Source organism: Archocentrus centrarchus, unplaced genomic scaffold, assembly GCF_007364275.1.
Source record: "Archocentrus centrarchus isolate MPI-CPG fArcCen1 unplaced genomic scaffold, fArcCen1 scaffold_99_ctg1, whole genome shotgun sequence".
Lineage (NCBI taxonomy): Eukaryota > Metazoa > Chordata > Actinopteri > Cichliformes > Cichlidae > Archocentrus > Archocentrus centrarchus.
In genome coordinates, this window is record NW_022060308.1 from 40,064 (window position 1) to 50,450 (window position 10,387).

General features: G+C 39.5%; 1 long non-coding RNA gene and 1 pseudogene across 1 annotated transcript; one reads left to right on the forward strand and one right to left on the reverse strand.

Annotated features, from left to right (window-relative positions):
• The first annotated feature begins 1,134 nt into the window (after window positions 1–1,134).
• Window positions 1,135–5,719, forward strand: LOC115778055 (probable nuclear hormone receptor HR38; annotated as a pseudogene).
• Window positions 5,720–9,048: 3,329 nt separating this feature from the next.
• On the reverse strand, window positions 9,049–9,825 carry LOC115778050 (uncharacterized). The gene is made up of 3 exons (XR_004019745.1): window positions 9,680–9,825; window positions 9,394–9,531; window positions 9,049–9,291 (listed from the first exon to the last, which is right to left on the reverse strand). It is a non-coding gene; the product is annotated as an uncharacterized LOC115778050 (long non-coding RNA).
• Between the last annotated feature and the right edge of the window lie 562 nt (window positions 9,826–10,387).

Here is a 10,387-nt window from a genome sequence, read left to right on the forward strand (position 1 = left end):
ATGAAACATAAATTATGCAGGTTACAGGTTTGGTATTTAGAATATGAAAGAAAAGTGTGCTGTTTTTTTAAATTTAATTTCTGCCCACTTCTATGCATAAATGCAAGCCAAATTTTGTCTCTGCACTCTCACTCATTCACCTTTTCCTGTTGCAGTAACTGTTTAAACTGTTAACTGTTATTTCAGCTGTTGTTCTGTCTGTTAATCATTTTTGGCTAAGAATGCATCCAGAGATCTGTGTGTTTCTCATGGGAGATGTGGCTAAAAAAAAGAAAGAAAAGGAGGCAATAAAATGTGGGGAAGTAACTCAAGTGAGACAGGAGCATGAATGGATTACGATGGCTCCTCTACCTGCTCATGCAAAGAGTATGCACTGCACGTGCTCTTTCTAAGCACACTGAGTTGGTCAAACAGTAGCCACAATGCAGCTTTCTTCTCTACATGCCAGGCGCAGCACAACACATACATATTAAGGATTCTCAGACAAATTTGAATCTAAACTACAGTGAAAGATGTGGCTGGTCCCCAGTGGCTCCAGGGCCCTACATATGCGGCTGCTTTATCCTTGCAGTAATCCCTCTGTAGATGGGAGGATGTGCAGTAGCACATAAAGTGGAACACCTGATCTCCCTGTACATGCCAGATAAAATGTAGTTCTCAGCAGTATTTTTCTTCATTCTTACCAAAAGGCAGCAGGCTTTAAAAATAGCTTTTTCTTTCTCTCACACACAGGAATAGAAACCATCTGCGACTTCCTGTTTGTAAATGATAAAAATCACAGTTTTTCCACCAATAATCTGCAAAACATACCAGACTACAGCAAAGACATACTTGTGGTGAGTCGATTGTCAGCATTTGCCTGCACAGAATGACTTTTATTTGTGTTTGTAAAGTTTAATTTAGCCATGTGTAAGTGTGTAAGTGTGTGTGCGCCTGTGCGTGCGTGCATGCGTGTGTGTGTGTTAAGGGAGACAATGCTGCGGTTCTTCGTTATACGCGCGTCAACGGAATCCCGTAGTGCGTCATCAGAGACTATTCTCTCAATCGGCGCTGTGATTGGCCGCAGACTGGAAATCTCCCCGCCCTTGATGGAAACCTCTGGCGTCATGGGTAGAGTGAAACCAATCGCATAAAAGTGTTACCGGGACCGGAGCTCAGGGACTGCTTCTCAGCTGAGAGACACGGAAGATGACACATGGTCGTTTGTGGAATACGGACCGTTCATAACACTTGTAGACGGACCAAAGAGGTAAGAATGAGGATTAATCATTTTTAATACAATAGACTTGAATGCGGGAAGTCTTTTTTTTTTTTCCAGTGTTCAGATGTAACGGCTGCAGTAATAAGCTACGGACACTTAAATTGACAGCAAAATAACTTTAAACTGAATGAAAGCAAATTCTTTACACTCTTTTACAAGAAATAATGTTTGAAATGATAGTTGCACAAATACAGTTTAGTGTATTTTTGCTTTATTTACATCTGCACCAATATAGGCTTCGCTTGGAATAAGTATGTCAAGTAGGTTGCCTCATCAGTCTTCTCCACAGTATCGTAGTATATAACATGTGATTCATGTGTTGGCATTGCGCCCATCCCTGAAAGTCAACCTCAGTGAACTTTGCAGGCGTGACTATATATAGCCTACGACTAATATACAAATAAAGCAGATAACCTTCTCCAGTAACGAAGGATGTCTAATTCTCTTCAAGCCGGGCTCTTTAAATCCTTCGAAGTTCACTGTGTGGCGGGTAACTTTAGAGGATATGGATTTGCACAAGGTTTCAAGAAGGTCCTGCATTATGGTCTAATCTTGTTTTAAGACTCTCTGTGTGTCTGCAGGTGCTGTGCTTTAAAGAAGCATACGGTGTGTTAATTAGTGTGTTATCAAACTGGTGCTTAAAAAGTGGAGAAATCCAGGCCAAAGCCAGTCATTGTAGAAACCTACAGCAGACATGCAGCGAAAATAAAGCCAAAACTCTTAAAAAGGAAATAAATATTATGACCTGCGTCTAAGGGCATTTTCCCCCCTGTAATTAAACAGAATTTCAATATGTTTTACTTGAAATTACAACCTAATTATATTTACCTACAACTACTTACAGGTAGATACACTAAAATAAGTGAGTAACAAGTCAGGTTCATACAGGAAACAAAGGAATAATTATGATGCAAATAAATTTAAGTATTATCTAAGTAATTTTAAGTAATGCATAAGTTAATTAAGTAGTTTTTACATTTTTATTGCTATCTACAAACTATTTTATTATTATACTATTTATGTTATTAGCTTTATTTAATATTGATTATATTGATGCGGAGGGAAAATTAAGCCACCTTTAAGTATTTGTAGGTAAATATAAATTCATTGTAATTTCAAGTAAAATGCCACAGGGGAATTTCACCGTTAGTTGTTGGCTGCATTATAAATAGTTTGGATTGTTGTTGACATGATTCCAGTGCAATATAATTCACCTTTGTAGTAGTGCATGTCTAATTAACTGTTTATAGTATTGTGTGATTTTTCTTTTTGATAATAATGCTTTTATTGTAACCTGTAACTATGTTTTCATTCAGTTATCTAATGTGTGGCCCTTGATTTACTTTGTCTAAGTCAGTGTGGCCCTCTGGAGAAATAATGTTTTCCACCTGTGTTTTGGCCTGTTAACTTGCAAAGGCTTGAAGGTTGGATGAAGTTAATGATCTCCTCTAATATTCTTATTTTTATGTGTTTTTCAGTCTTGCAGCCATGACTTGCATATACCCCCAGCATGGATCTCAGCCCAGTGAGAACAACCTCGGCAGCTCAGAGTTTCAGAATACAGACTTTATCTCAAGGCTGGCTGTGGAAATGAATAACCCGCTAGAACAGCACCTCTCTGCACCATCCCTGCCAGGCATCAGTTCCCTGATGAGCACTCCTGCAGGAGAGTTTGATGCATATTCATGCCAGTTTACCACGACTTCTGCCCATGTCACTCCATCTTCAGCACAAGACACTCCTTTCAAGTTCGATGAACTCCAAGTTTACGGCTGCTACCCTGGACCGTTCATGTTGAGTTACCCTGATGAATCTGTGTCCCCCCCTGGGTCAGATTATTTCGGCAGCCCTGCATCAGCCTCGGCTCCTTCGACCCCTGGGTTTCAGAGTCTGCATGCCTCCACCTGGGATTCAGCCTTCGGGCCATATTCACCCAGTCCAGGATACTGGGCATCTGAGGAGACATCAGCACCACATGCACCATCTTTCTTTACATTTGGCGCAAGATCTGTGGAGGAAATGTCTCATTTGGGTCAGCCACACTTAAGAGATCATGATGCTTTCACCCTGACCCATCCTCATCCATCTACGCTGAGCTTCCCCACATTGGAGATGGAGCAAGCATGCAGCCTGGATGGTGCTGATCAGTTGGATGCTGGAAGCTTATCACCTAAGCTGAAAAGTCCAGGTGGAAATGAGGGCTGCTGCGCTGTATGTGGGGATAACGCCTCCTGTCATCACTATGGAGTTCGCACATGCGAGGGATGCAAAGGGTTTTTCAAAGTAATAAGATCTGATCTCTCTATTCTGCCAAATCATCTATTTGGAAACAGGTGTTATCTAAATGAATGTTATGTGCCATTTGAGTTAAGAGTGTTTCTTCTTTCTCTTTTACAGCGTACTGTGCAGAAAAATTCCAAGTATGTTGCCTTTCCAATAAGGATTGTCCTGTGGACAAGAGGAGGAGGAATCGATGCCAGTTCTGCCGTTTTCAGAAGTGTCTAGCTGTAGGCATGGTCAGAGAAGGTGAGCTCGGTGCAATCACAGACGATTCATGGTGGGAAAGGATGCTAACATTGTTCCTAAAGAAACAGCTGATGCCACTTTTTCTTTTCTTTTTTTTTTACAGTTGTCAGAACTGATAGCCTGAAAGGAAGAAGAGGCCGCTTACCTTCCAAGCCTAAAATTGTTCATGATGTAACAGCCACTGTGTCTCCAGTGAGCATGATCGCCTCACTTGTGAGGGCCCATATTGATTCAAACCCCAGCGTTGGGACACTGGATTATTCTAAGGTAAGAAAATAAAATTTCCTACCATTTTCCAGTTCTTTGGGAATAATCTTAGGTAAAATAAATAAATAAAAATAAATAGATAAAATGAGGCATTTATTTTAATGTCTGTACTTTGTTTAATTTCAGTATGCTGAGATGGATGTCAGCATGAACCAGAAAGAGGACGCCAGTGACATCAGACAATTTTATGACTTGCTTACAGCCTCCATGGAGGTTATCAAGACATGGGCAAAGAGCATCCCAGGTTTTTCTGAGTTCTACCCTGAGGATCAGGAACTGCTGCTTGAATCAGCTTTTGTTGAACTCTTCATCCTGCGTCTTGCATTTCGGTGAGTGCAGCCTCTTTTAAAACGTACTTTTACTTTGAACATTCTTGAAATATTTTAGACAGTTAACAATGGGCATTTTTCTTCTGCAGGTCTGATCCTAGAATGGAGAAGCTTATCTTCTGCAATGGGACCGTTCTTCATAAAACGCAGTGCATACGGGCTTTTGGCGACTGGATCAATTCCATCTTGGAGTTTTCTCAAAATCTCCATCGCATGAAGCTAGACGTTTCCTCCTTCGCCTGTCTCACAGCCCTAGTCATAATCACTGGTAAGAAATATACATACCTCCATACTGACTTTAGCTTCATCAGCTGACAGCAGCGTATAGAAAGGAATCCTCTTCAAGTTACACAATACAGGACTGAAATGACAGGTGTATGACAAGCTATGACAGGGAGCATATCATATGTCACAGCTGACCTAAACATAACCACAATGAAGGTTTACATTCAAAACCAAGGGAGCGTGCAGCAGCATCTACACAGCTAACTCATTCGCCAAATGTAATTTGTTTTGTGTAGTTTTTATTATATAGTCCACAGTTTCAAAGAAGGACAATCTATGACACCATTATATTTGTGTTTATTATGCTTGTGCAGTTTCCTTTATATATGACAGATATTTTAAAATGTAAATAATTTTTATGCATAGCTTTATTTGTTAATCAGTTTTATTCACAGTTATTAGAATATTATCAATGTGTTTTATTCTGTTAAAGTCAGATAAATGAAAGCTTAATGTCTCTTCTTTCTCCCCTCAGACCGACATGGCCTTAAGGAGCCAAAACGAGTGGAAGATCTTCAGAACCAGCTCATCACCTGCCTTAAAGATCACGTCTCTGGCTGTGGCTCTGACTCTTTGCGGCCCAATTATTTATCCAGACTTCTCGGGAAGCTGCCTGAGCTCAGGACTCTGTGCACTCAAGGCCTCCAGCGCATCTTTTATCTTAAACTGGAAAACCTTGTTCCTCCGCCACCGATCGTGGAAAAAATATTCCTGGACACGCTTCCATTTTGAGCGTGAGATACACCATCTGTGATGTGAAATCTGGAGATGATCTAAGAGCCAAAGAAAACAGACTGAATGCTCATACTCCAGGTAGCAAAGTAAAACTGCATGCAGCTAAGAAGAAAAGCAATCCTTAGGGATTATGCAATATCAGAAGAAAAGTGCAACTTCTGAATGAGTAATAAACCTTTTATAAGTCACATTTTTTGGAGCCATCACATGATTCTTTACTTGATTAGGAAATTGTAATCTCTCCAAATGGAATTAGAATGTTTACTGTTTACATACAGCGTTCCATGAATGGAAACATTTCAGATGGTGGAAAGATGACTGCACTTTCCAGTTACAAAGTGTATGCAAATAAGGTCTGCACCATCATTTGAATGATATAAGCAACAAAGCATTAATGTGATATCTTTAGCTCCAGTATTAAAATAGCCAATAGTACTTAAAGAATTATTCAGTAGTACAGTTCATGTATCATGAATTTACTCTGAACAGCTAATATACTGTGTATTTCCCCAGTACAGTCTTACACACTGGCCTGGTTTGTAAATGTCATTTTATATCTGTTTTAATCTCTGGTGTTGTTGCCACATGAAATGTGTTATACAGTTTGGTCATATTTATGTACAAAGATGTTCTCTTCTGCTGCAGCTAAACATGAAATAAAATGTAGAACTGCATATTTTGAATGCCTTTGCTGTCTTTACTCTGAATATTTACAATAATTTTATTGTTTAGGTTAGGCAGTGGTGGGGAATAATGAAACTATGAAACTAAACCAATAGTTTTCATTTTGCATTAGCGGGCTTTTTGCATCACTGCTGACTGTCTTACTGTGATTACAGCCCCAAACACTGCCCCCAATTTCAGCTACAAAGGCATGCCCAGGCAGTGCATTGCAGTCACCACCACACACTTAGGACATGTGTAAAAGGGTCAGCATCACTCAAGGCTCAAACTGCAACAAAATAATCTTGGATAAACCTTCTGAAAATATAAATCATTGCTATTCAGTGGCAAATGTTCAAAAATGTTGTTGCATGGTGGAAGCTGACTGAGTGGTACAATACCTCCACCATAAAGACAGGTGTCTGATTGTTATGGTATGTATATGAAACAATTTTAACTGCACATTTCCTTTCAATAGTGTATTTTTTTCTTATGCATGACAAGTGGACATTTGTTGCAATAAATTAACCTGAGTTGTGTGACTTTTTTTTTTTTTCCATTTTTTGCCACTGCAGCTTTTATCCATAGTGGAGAGAGGCAGGAAATGGGGGAAAGACACAAGGGAAGAACTGAGATGCATAAGATTCTATTTGTTCAAAAATAATGTTCCTATTCTATAATCCTCATAAAAATGTAAGTAGCCCAGTAGACTATAAATAAAAGAAGGGTGAAACCACAAAGCCACTGTTTTGAAGCCTGAGCCTGAGCATTTTGGTAGTCGACAGTCGATGTGACATGTGAAGTCTGGCTCGTGCTAGGAAACCGAGGGGCACAGATCAAGTGGGGTTTTTTGGACTGCTTTTTTGCATTTGCACAATGTTTCTAAAATTAGAAGCATCCTGTCTCAAAGTGATGCTGATAAGTTAATCCATGCATTTATTGCTTCTAGGCTGGACTATTGTACTTCATTACTATCAGGCTGTCCTAAAAGCTCCCTGAAAGTCTTCAGCTGATCCAAAATGGGAGAGCATATTTCTCCCATGTTGACTTCTCTTCATTGGCTCCCTGTTAAACCCAGGATTGAATTTAAAATCCTGCTTCTTACATAAAAGGTCTTGAATAATCAGGCCTCACTTTATCTCAAAGACTTCATAGTCCCATATCACCCTAACAGAGCACTTTGCTCTCAGACTGCTGGCTTACTTGTGGTTCCTAGGATGAGAGTAGAATGGGAGGCAGAGCCTTCAGCTTTCAGGCCCCTCTTCTGTGGAACCAGCTCTCAGTTTGGATTCAAGAGACAGACACCCTATTATCTATTTTTAAGAATAGGCTTTAAACTTTCCTTTTTGGTCAAGATTTAGTTAGGGCTGGATCAGATCCTGAACCATTGCTGAGTTATGCTGCTATAGACCTAGGCTGTTGAGGGTTCCTATGATGTACTGAGTGCTTCTTTTACATCAACGTCTTTTCACTCTCTGTGTTTATACCCCACTCTGCATTTAATCATTAGTTATTATTAATCTCTGGCTCTCTTCCACAGCATGTCTTTTGTCCTTTCTTCCTCCCCTCACCCCCAACTGCCTCCAGCAGATGACTGTCCCTCCCTGAGCCTGGTTCTGCCAGAGTTTTCTTCTTGTTAAATGGGAGATTTTCCTTCCCTCTGTCACCAAGTGCTTACTCATAGGGGGTAGTTTTGATTGTTGGGTTTTCTCTGTAATTATTGTATAGTCTTTACCTTACAATATAATGAACCTTGAGGCAACTGTTTGTTGTAATTTGGCACTATATAAATAAAATTTGGGTTTAGCATTTGTGTTATTTTCCATAGACTTTTATATGACTGGACTTTTTCCAACCAGAGGCATCACCTCCTGCTATTAGAAAGAATGGACGCTTAGGGCACTTCCACACCAGCTTGACTTATCAGACACAGAACCCACAGCTTTCTTTTATATACAGTTCATGATAACTAGGGTGCCAGACCCCAATGAACTAAATGTAGACAAAAGAATATGGTTATGCAAGACAGCAAGGGACATAGTAACATTCATAATTCCCTCAGTAAGTAGATAGAATAAGGGTAAAAAGAAGCTGAAGTTCGACCTTTAAAACATCTTGATGCATGCTCAATCATCCAGCTAAGGAAATCCCAGAAAGTTGATTCTGTAGTGTTTTCAGTGAGAGAAACATTTCGTCACTCATCCAGATGACTTCTTCAGTCTCGACTGAGCAGCGCAGTCTCACATAAAGAGGAACACGTGGTGACCCTGATGGTAACCGCAGCTGGGTTCATCACATGACATTTCTGTTGTCATCTACTGCTGCTACTTGCAGCCTTCTATAACAGTTTCTATACTTGGTTTTATTTTGAATTTTACAGATTGTTTATCTTTTTGGTTATGTTGTACTTGCAGCACCTGTGCTGTCAAATTGCTGAAAATGTTTTATTTAGTTCACTTGTGTTTTGTCTGCATTGATGTGTAGGGTCTTTACCTTACAGTATAAAGCACCTTGAGGCAACTGTTTGTTGTGATTTGGCGCCATATAAATAAAATTGAAATGAATGCGTTTTCTTATTTTGCAGTGTACTAAGTTCTCTGTCACTGTATCCTGCTGTGAAAGTAGCCTGCTAAACTGAGTCAAGGAATTCTTGATTTATTGCTCCTATACTCTTTGACCTCAGTCAAGATGAGCTTCTTACTTTGGCAACAGATCAGTACATACCAATCAAAACTGAACCCCTCCACCCACTTCTGCCCCAGATATGTGCTGATCTGTTTTTAGAAGCTGGTAGAATTCTCAGTTCGGTCTCATGTAACCCAGACTACTTCATCATTGTATAATGCATGCATGTGTGAGTGTATGTCAACATACACATGAACCTCATAATGCTTGAAGTTGTGCTAGAGGTGTAAAAAATTTCCACAATAGATGATCAAGTATGGATGAAAAGATTACTCAAGGGCACCAGCTGATCAAATCAAGCCACTTTATTGAGAGTATAGAGCACATTTAAAAACAATGGGAGTTGGCGCATAGTGCTTTCCAGTTGAGCCAAAAACACATACACATGAAAACACACAGATCAATAAAAATAAAATAAGTGTTAAGCATGTGGAAACTGAAGAGCAGTGTAGAGGCTCGGGATCATCGGTGTTTAGTAACAGTTGGTTTCAGGAGCACGAAAGGCAGATGTAGCACTGAGGGGATGGAGACCTTTCAGACCTGAAACAAGATGAGAGTTGAAAGGCAAAGTTAGATGAAATAAAAGGAAGACATGCATGAAATCCACTTCAACAAAATGTAAAAAAATAGAGTAACCTTTACCATAAATTATCATGTGGAGACAGCAAAACCACATACTAATGCAATTTTAATGCTGTCCTTCCATTGGTGAGATGGTTGAGTCTGGACCAAAGCGTTGCAGTGACACATGGAAACTGCCACACTGAGTGTTAAGGATACCTGACAATCCGAGGAAACACAGAGGCAAGGACTTTTACAGCTTATATGGCTAAAAATATATCAGCATCTGCACATACAACAATCAAAAAAAAAAAATCACCACACCCTCTGTTACAGAGTTTGTGCACCCTACAGGTTTATTTTTCACCTGTAAGATGTTCTAGACCCTGCTCATCTTGGCCAGTTCTTAAATAATAAATGGCTTTTGTTCATGCCATGTTTTTGTTTTTTTTTTTAATTTAAAAAACAGATTTGTAAATTTAGAATGCAGTCCATGATCTGCATGAGACCTGTTCCAGCTGATTTACAGGGTTAAGTGCATGGTCTTTGGGTCTTCAATCTGTATTTATATACAAACATTTAGTCCAGAACTATTACCAGTTTTGACATTGTGTCATGATGAGCGACTCAGTACATTTTGTAATGTTGTCATGCACACTGTGGGGTAGACCCGTAGTACACGTTGTCCGCCACTGTGCACATCTAATGTTTCTTCATGAGTTACAGATTCTCAAATCTCTGTCTGGTATAGTAATGTCACTTAATACACAAGTTGGTAGATTATATAACCTGAAAATTAAAGACTCTTGCAAGAAGATACTAGGTAAAATCAACATCACTCTGATTAACAAATTTATGTGAGTGATAAAGATAGTGTAGATAGAACTCTCTTATGATCTACTCATTACACTTTGACTGAAACTGGGGAAAGTGAGAGTAACTTGAACGTGCCTTGTTAGATTGCCAGTGATAATAGATAGATGAACAAGCTGCAGACAAAGTTAGAGGATTAGAGGCCAATTCCAGAGCCCAAACTACGCACGTCCCTTGTGTCTGTGAGAAAATTTAAATTTCT